Genomic DNA, 7,500 nt, shown 5'->3' with positions numbered 1-7,500 from the left:
GTCACGCGACAGCACGGACACCACCCAGCACACTCGGACACCGTGGACAAAATGGGCGACAAACATTTTGACCCACCGTCGCAGGCTGACTTGGTGTCATACGTTATGGAATCGTCCCATTTCATACTTTCCCGGGGCGCTATTTGTGTCTGTGTCCGTGCCGTGTACCACTGTCGTGTCGGTGACATGTCAATTTCCTGCCCCATTGGAAGAGTGAGTGGTGCTAGAAAGGAGAGGGGGTGTGGGGTGGTGAGTATTGTTGGAGTGATGGTTGATGAGGGATTGTGGGAGGATGGTGGAAGGGAGGTGTGGTATGGTGGTGGGTATTGTAGAGGTGAAGGTTGATGGGGGAATGTGGGGGGATGGTTGAGTGGGGATTGTGGGGGTGATGGTGGAGAGGGGGGGGGTGCATGGGATGGTTGTAGGTATCGGGGGATGGTGGAAGCAGGGGACTGTGAAAGTTTCAGCATCCTTGGTCAAATCCTCTTGGAGGAGTAGATGATAATACACACATACTTTCTCTCCACTTTAAATAAATGTTGGTTCATTTGACTTGCAGAAATTTATGTTGATAATCGATAATTATTTTCAGGTGTTCTTGTGTTAACTGCCAGACAATGGCAACAGGTGTTTGATTCACCGCTCAAATCGCCCGTGTACATATGCTGGTAGCTGGGGAGAGATGGTGTTACAGTTTCGAGCAACGGCTGCTTCTTCCGTTTAATCGTGGGCCCGGCATACTCTCTCAATCGTGGCGGTTAACCACAAGATCTCGCCATCTCTGTTGTTTTATAGCATCGTCTGTAAAATGTTCCGAACAAAAAACGAATATTTTTTAGGCCTGATCCACACTCGGGTATTTCGGAATAACCTTGTCCAATTTCTGACAAACTTAGGGTCTTTCGGCCATTTCGTGAGCATGAAACCATCTCGGTTTGTATTACTATACAAGCACCAAGGACGCATTGACTTGGCATACTTGTGGAAAATGGAAAAATTTTCGCCGTTTGAGTTGAATCGTACCACAATGTAACATGCAGACAGCACAGATATGACGGTCAACTTCCTGGTGCAACGTTACGGATAATCTGAAGAAGGGGAAGAAGAAGAGAAAGAAGATTTCAACCTTTAATCGCAAATTTACCTTCTTTATAATTCGGAAATTGGAAAAAGGCACATCATATATATTTTATAGTGTATCAAGGGATAGATTAGCTGAGGTGGTCTGAGCATTTAGGTTCCCCTTCAAGGAAAGAAAGACTGATTCCTTAGCGAAGGATTTCCTTGATGGCTGTTGCATAAACCACCCTGAGGAAATTCTCAAGTCAGGATTTCTTTCAGGGTCAGGAAATCCTTAAGAGCCGTTGCTATGCAACCAATCAGATTTGAGATAGGAAGAAGTGTTCAAAAGCAGGATTGCAGCGAAGCGATCTACAAACTGGCTTTAGAAGAGACAGAAGCACAAGTGGAAGCTTTTCTTAAGCAGGGGAGAGAGAATACATTGTATAATTATATGATGTGTGTTGTTGAAGTACCTTTATGCTGAATTACAACACTCTAACTACAGTGTATAATTGTTAAGAATCCCTCGATTTGGGTAAGACCAGAGTCCACAGGGTAAACAGGGAATCCCAAAAGTCGAATGAGGCCCCACACGTCTCTCCGACGCAGGATTGACGAGTTTTGAACCGAGTAACACGCCATGTTCAATCTATTTATTAAGTGCGCAGTTGACCCTTTTTCCTGTGTTTATCAATTGAATTGGTATCTAAATAACCTCACCACAAAGTAATATGGGGGTGGGTGGGGGATTGGGGGAGTTTTTCCTTTGAATTCAAGAAAGGTTTTAAGGGGGAAAAAAAAAACTTAAGGAATATTCAAATATGCAATGATCCTCAAACAAAGGATGTCCTTAAGGGGAAACTTAAGGAAATATTTTAGTAAATCCTCAAATATTTCCTCAAGAATGCATTATGCAACCAGGCCTTGGGTTTCAGCAACTACTACTCCACCCTCAAACCCATCCAGGTACAGTCAAGTGAGACTTATTTAAAAAACGCAAAAATTAAAAAAGAACTCAGATTCAAAAAAATAAAATAATTCTAGCTGCCAGACCATACATCCAATCAAGTTGAAATTTAAAACATATATCCCCCATGATGACGAGATCATAATTATGAAGTTTCACTTTGATCGATGCAGTGGTTCAAGAGAAAAAAAATTCTTCAAGATTTTTGATCAATCCAATATGGCTGCCAGACCATGTGGCCTACGAATTATTCATGAGCACCCTGGTATCCACAAGGCTTGGAGAACATGTGTGTGAAGTTTCCCTAGATCTGTCCAGCCGTTCTGGAGAAGAGGATTTTTAAAGGTTTATTCCAAACAAAAAATAAAAAAAAACAGCTGCCAGACAATGTGACCTATGATGTTAAAATTTACATCCTATATTCCCCAAGGCTGGTAGATCATGTGCATGGAGTTTTGGATCGATCTGGAAAGCCATTCTGGACAAGGTGATTTTTAAAGCTTTGTCTTTTCAATCCAATATGGCTCACAAACCATGGGACCAATTACGCCATCAATTTTTTTTTCTCCAATGGAATTTATCTGCAGATCACCCTCAATAACTTTCATACTGATCGGATAAGTTCAACGTTTCAAACTATGATGTCATTATTGTGGTGTCTGAGGTGCAGCGGAAGATGGGAAGCAAGAGTGTTAGCAGTAACTCTGCTTTATTGCGCGTCCGGATGTACATCACTGCCACCCCTAGCGGGCGAGTCATGATATACGAAAACCCAATCATGTGATACAGAACACTCCTCCCCTCGTAAAATGACAAATCAAATGATGAAATGACAATTATAACATGACCAACCGAAACCAATCAACATTCAAAATCCTCCAAGTACCGCGGCCGTTTCCTGACCCGCCTCGGGCGGGCAGCGACGCCAGACGGCCCAGGCTGAGACACCTCCCGGCTCGGTCGAGGTGACACCCTCGCCGGACTTGCCCCATCCGTAACAACAACCGCCCCCGCTGACCAGCTCGCCCCTCATCCTCAGGCAGGACTGAAACAGGTGAAGACCCCGCGGGCGTCGGCACGTCCGGCCCTGGCGATACAACGTCTGGCCACGGCGACAACACAGGAGGGGGTCCCACAGCGCTCGGCAAGGGGGGGGGGGTGACGCTGAACAGCGATCATGCATTTGGTCCATGTGCCGCTTCATGCATTTGGTCCACGTGCTGCTTCCACACCTCCCCACTATCAGTCCGCACCATGCAATTCGCCGGCCCAAGTACCACAAAGACCACAGCCAGCACCCATTTGGAACCATGGAAATAATCGCGCACCATTACCCGCTGTCCCACATCAAAACCGCGCAGCAGCGTCGGGCGGGCCACCGCCCCACTCACCGACCCTCCAGGTCACAGCAAATCCAGTCTAGACCGCAATGCCCGTCCATAGAGACGAATGGCAGGAGAATCGCCCGTGACAGGATGAATAGCGTTCCTGTATTGGAGCAAAAAGACATCGACCACCGTCTGCACAGGTGCAACACCCCCCCCCCCCCTGCTCAAAGCCCGTTTCAACATCTTATCAAACGACTCAGCCTGCCCATTTGTCGCAGGATGATATGGTGCGGACCTTAGATGTCGAACACCATTTTGACGCATAAACTCATCAAATACACCTGCGATGAACTGCGAACCGTTATCAGAGACCAGGATCTCGGGCAATCCTTTATTAGCAAAGATCGTCTGCAGTTTTTCTACTGTAATGTTTGCTGATGTATGCTGCATTACTACAACCTCCGGCCATTGAGAGAATGCATCGATCACAATCAAAAACATTTTGCCATTAACCGGCCCCACAAAATCCACATGGACCCTGTCTGGGGTAGGCCAGAGTCCCGAAGCTCGACGCGGGTTATCAGCATGTGTTTGACACGTGATGCAACGCTTTACCAACTGCTCAATGTCTTTGTCCAACCCCGGCCACCACAACAGGCTACGAGCAAGACTCTTGGTCTCCACGACGCCAAGGTGACTGACATGCAGTTCTTCCAAACACCGCTGCCTGAACTTCGGTGGAATCACCGCCCTCATTCCCCACATAACGCACCGTTGGACCAACGACAGCTCCAATGCGCGCGACGCGAAAGGCTGAAATGCCGGTGTTGAAGGTAGATCGCTCCAATTCCCCGTAGAAATCGCCTGGACGAGACGGGGCGAGCACTGGATCATGAGCCGATTCCACCGCGACCTGTTTGGCCGTGATCGGCCCGCTTTGGACCTGGCCCAGCGCGAACACATCAACCCGGTCGGCCGACTCAGACACAGCTGGACCCTCCGTGCATGGCAAGCGCGAGAGCCCGTCACAGTTAGCAAGCTTCTCGGTGCTTCGGAACTGAATATCATAATTGTAAGCAGTGAGATATAGACACCACGGCTGTATTCGCGCGGCCGCTACCACCGGTACCCCGCGTTCGGGTCTCAGGATGAATTGAAGCGGTTTGTGATCCGTCTGCAAAGTGAAATGCCGCCCCAGCAGGTATTGATGAAAACTCCGCACACCCCAGACGAGGCTGAGAGCCTCGCGCTCGATCTGGGCATATTGCCGCTCTGCTGCGGACAGGGTCCGGGATGCAAAACAAACAGGCCGCTTGGAACCATCGTCCATCCTGTGGGAGAGCACTGCCCCGATGCCATATGCAGAGCTGTTGCATGCCAATAAGAGCGGACGCGCAGGCTCGTAGTGCACGAGGACCGTATCCTCTGTGAGCAGCCGCTTGACGCGGTCAAACGCCGCCTGGTGTGCAGGCCCCCAGGCCCAGCGCTCGTCCCTCCTGAGCAACCGCGTTAATGGCGCAAGCTGTGAGCTGAGCCCGCGCACGATCCTTTGGTAATACTGTGCCATACCAATGAACGAGCGCAGCTGCGTCTTGTCGCGAGGCGGTGGCATGTGCTGAATCGCCTCCACCTCCCGAGGGCCTTTCAACAGCCCCTCCGGAGTGATGATGTGCCCGAGGTATTCCAAGCGCTGCTTGAAGAACGCGCACTTGTCCCTGTTCAAGCGTAGGCTGCACGCTTCTAGCTTTGTCAGCACTTGGGCAATGTTCGCCAGGTGCTCGTCCGCCGTTTTCCCCGCAATGAGCACATCGTCCATGTAGGTTTGAGCGGGCAGGCCAATGCAAACCTGATCCATGGCTTTCTGCCACAAGGCTGGGGCCGAAGCAATCCCAAAACAGAGTCGGGTATATCGATAGAGCCCATGACACGTGTTGATTTTCAAAAGGTCGCTACTCCCGGTATCCATCGGCAGGTGAAAATATGCATCACGCAGATCAAGTTCGTGAAGTATTGACTCCCCGCCAATCGTGCATATATTTCATCCATTGACAGCAGTGGATATTGCTCCACGCTGAGCCCCGGGTTAACCGTGGACTTGAAGTCCCCGCACAATCGGACGTCTCCATTCCGTTTCAGCACCGTGACGACCGGGGTGGCCCAATCTGAGTACGACACCCGTTTGATCACTCCACAGGCCTCCAGTCTATCCAGTTCAACCTTGACCTTATCCCGCAGGGCATACGGCACCGGTCGTGGTTTACAAAAACGACGAACCACCCCCTCCTTCAGGAAGAGCTTTGCCTCCACGCCCTTGAGTTTCCCAAGGTCGTCGCAAAACAAACCTTGATGTCTTTGAAGAATCTTCTCCAACTGATCCTCCCATCGGCTCGGCACGGGTTGCACAAGGTGAACGGCGGCCCAGACTAGCCTGATGCGGGTCAGCCAGTCTCGGCCGAGGAGAGACGGTCCCCTCCAACGCACGATGTACAACGGAAGCGTGGCGACTTGGCCTTGGTACCGCACAGACACGACTGCCATCCCGACTGGCGTTATCTTCTCGCGGGTGTACGTGAACAGTGTGAGGTCGGACCTGATAAGCTTCAGGTCGTTGAGTCCACGCGCGGTCTGTTTGCCGATGATCGACACCGCTGCTCCCATATCAACCTGAAACGTGATCGGCGTTTTGTTCACTTCGATCTCCACCGTCATCGGGTGCGCCGCCGCAGGGCCAATTGAAAACAGGCCCATCAACGGCTGCCGGTTCCGCCCCGGGTCGCCTCGTACATCGCCGTCCATGACCTTAACGGTGACCAACGCCCCACGGCACACACGCTTCAGATGACCCACCTTGTGACAATGTAAACACACGGTGCTTTTATGCGGGCACACACGGCGCAGGTGTCGACCTCCGCATCCCAAACACGTCCGTGGGGTCACCTCGCCGCTCGTGCGGCCGCGCGGCGACGTCTGGCCCCGGCCCACATGAAGGTCATGCGTGCGTCCCGAGGTGCTCGCGACCCCATGTGGGCCTCCAGGCCATCCAGCATGCTGTGGCCGGTGATGGCCCGAACATCTCCGAGAGTCTGCTCGACAGCTGTAGCAGTGCCGACCGCAGAGTCGAATGTAATGGCTTCACCCTTCAGCCGTAGAACCGCCGAAACCATTTTAGCATCTTGTAAACCAGCAGTAAAACGATCTCTGAGCCGAGCTGGACGCTCCCCCGCCATGAACTTGCAGGCCACGGAAGAATGCTTCACTCGCGCCACGAAATCAGCGACGCGCTCCCCTGTACCTTTCGCGAGGCGATCGAACTGGTATCGAGCCAGCTGTAATGACTTCTCCAGTGCCATGCGTGCTTTCATCTTCTGCACAATGTCCTGAAATGACAGCGCGTCCCCACTGGGCTTGTCCGGCGCCACCAAATCACTCAGCAGTCGATAATGTTCCGCCGATAGCGAGGTGAGCAAGATCGACTTCTGTTTTCTCTCGTCGACCACATCATTCGCGTGGAAATAGCACCCGAACTGTTCTGAAAACAATTCAGTTGTCTCCGACGAAAACGGGCACCTGTCCGTGCGCCGTGACTCGTCATCAACCATCCTCGTCAGCCAACTGTGGTGTCCGAGGTGCAGCAGAACATGGGAAGCAAGAGTGTTAGCAGTAACTCCGCTTTATTGCACGTCCGGATGACCACCCCCAGCGGGCGAGTCATGATATACGAAAACCCAATCACGTGATACAGCACAATTATGAAGGCCGAGCAATGAAATCATCTGAGACAATACTTATTCCCCATGGGGAGTATATGACATGTGACAAGCTTTAATTTCCCACCCTCCCCCCCCACCAAGAGCGGTTTCAGAGGTGGAGGTCCAAATTTTAGCCTTTTTTCCAACATGGTTGCCACATCACGTGACCTCTGATGTCATAATCATTCAAACATTTTACATCACGAGTAGTCGCTCCAATGATGAAAATGTTGTGTCAATCCAACAAGCGGTTGCAGAGAAAATGAATTTAAAAGAAAGAAAGAAAGAAAAAAAGCCAACAAAAACATAAAAAAGAGCAGAAAAATAATAATGTACAATAATAATAATGTAGAAGAAAAAGAATAACCACAGCTTGGTACCCTAAAATATAACA

General features: G+C 50.5%; 1 protein-coding gene across 5 annotated transcripts in view; it reads right to left on the bottom strand.

Annotated features, from left to right (window-relative positions):
* LOC147021448 (TOX high mobility group box family member 4-like) overlaps nt 1-7,500 on the bottom strand; it is a 195,548-nt gene that overhangs the window by 52,536 nt on the left and 135,512 nt on the right. The window lies entirely within an intron of this gene.

Source organism: Eptatretus burgeri, chromosome 8 (assembly GCF_056783735.1).
Source record: "Eptatretus burgeri isolate ZD-2024b chromosome 8, Ebu_testis_v1, whole genome shotgun sequence".
NCBI classification, from domain to species: domain Eukaryota; kingdom Metazoa; phylum Chordata; class Myxini; order Myxiniformes; family Myxinidae; genus Eptatretus; species Eptatretus burgeri.
Note: the sequence above shows the minus strand (reverse complement) of the source record. Positions and strands in the feature narration are given on the sequence as shown.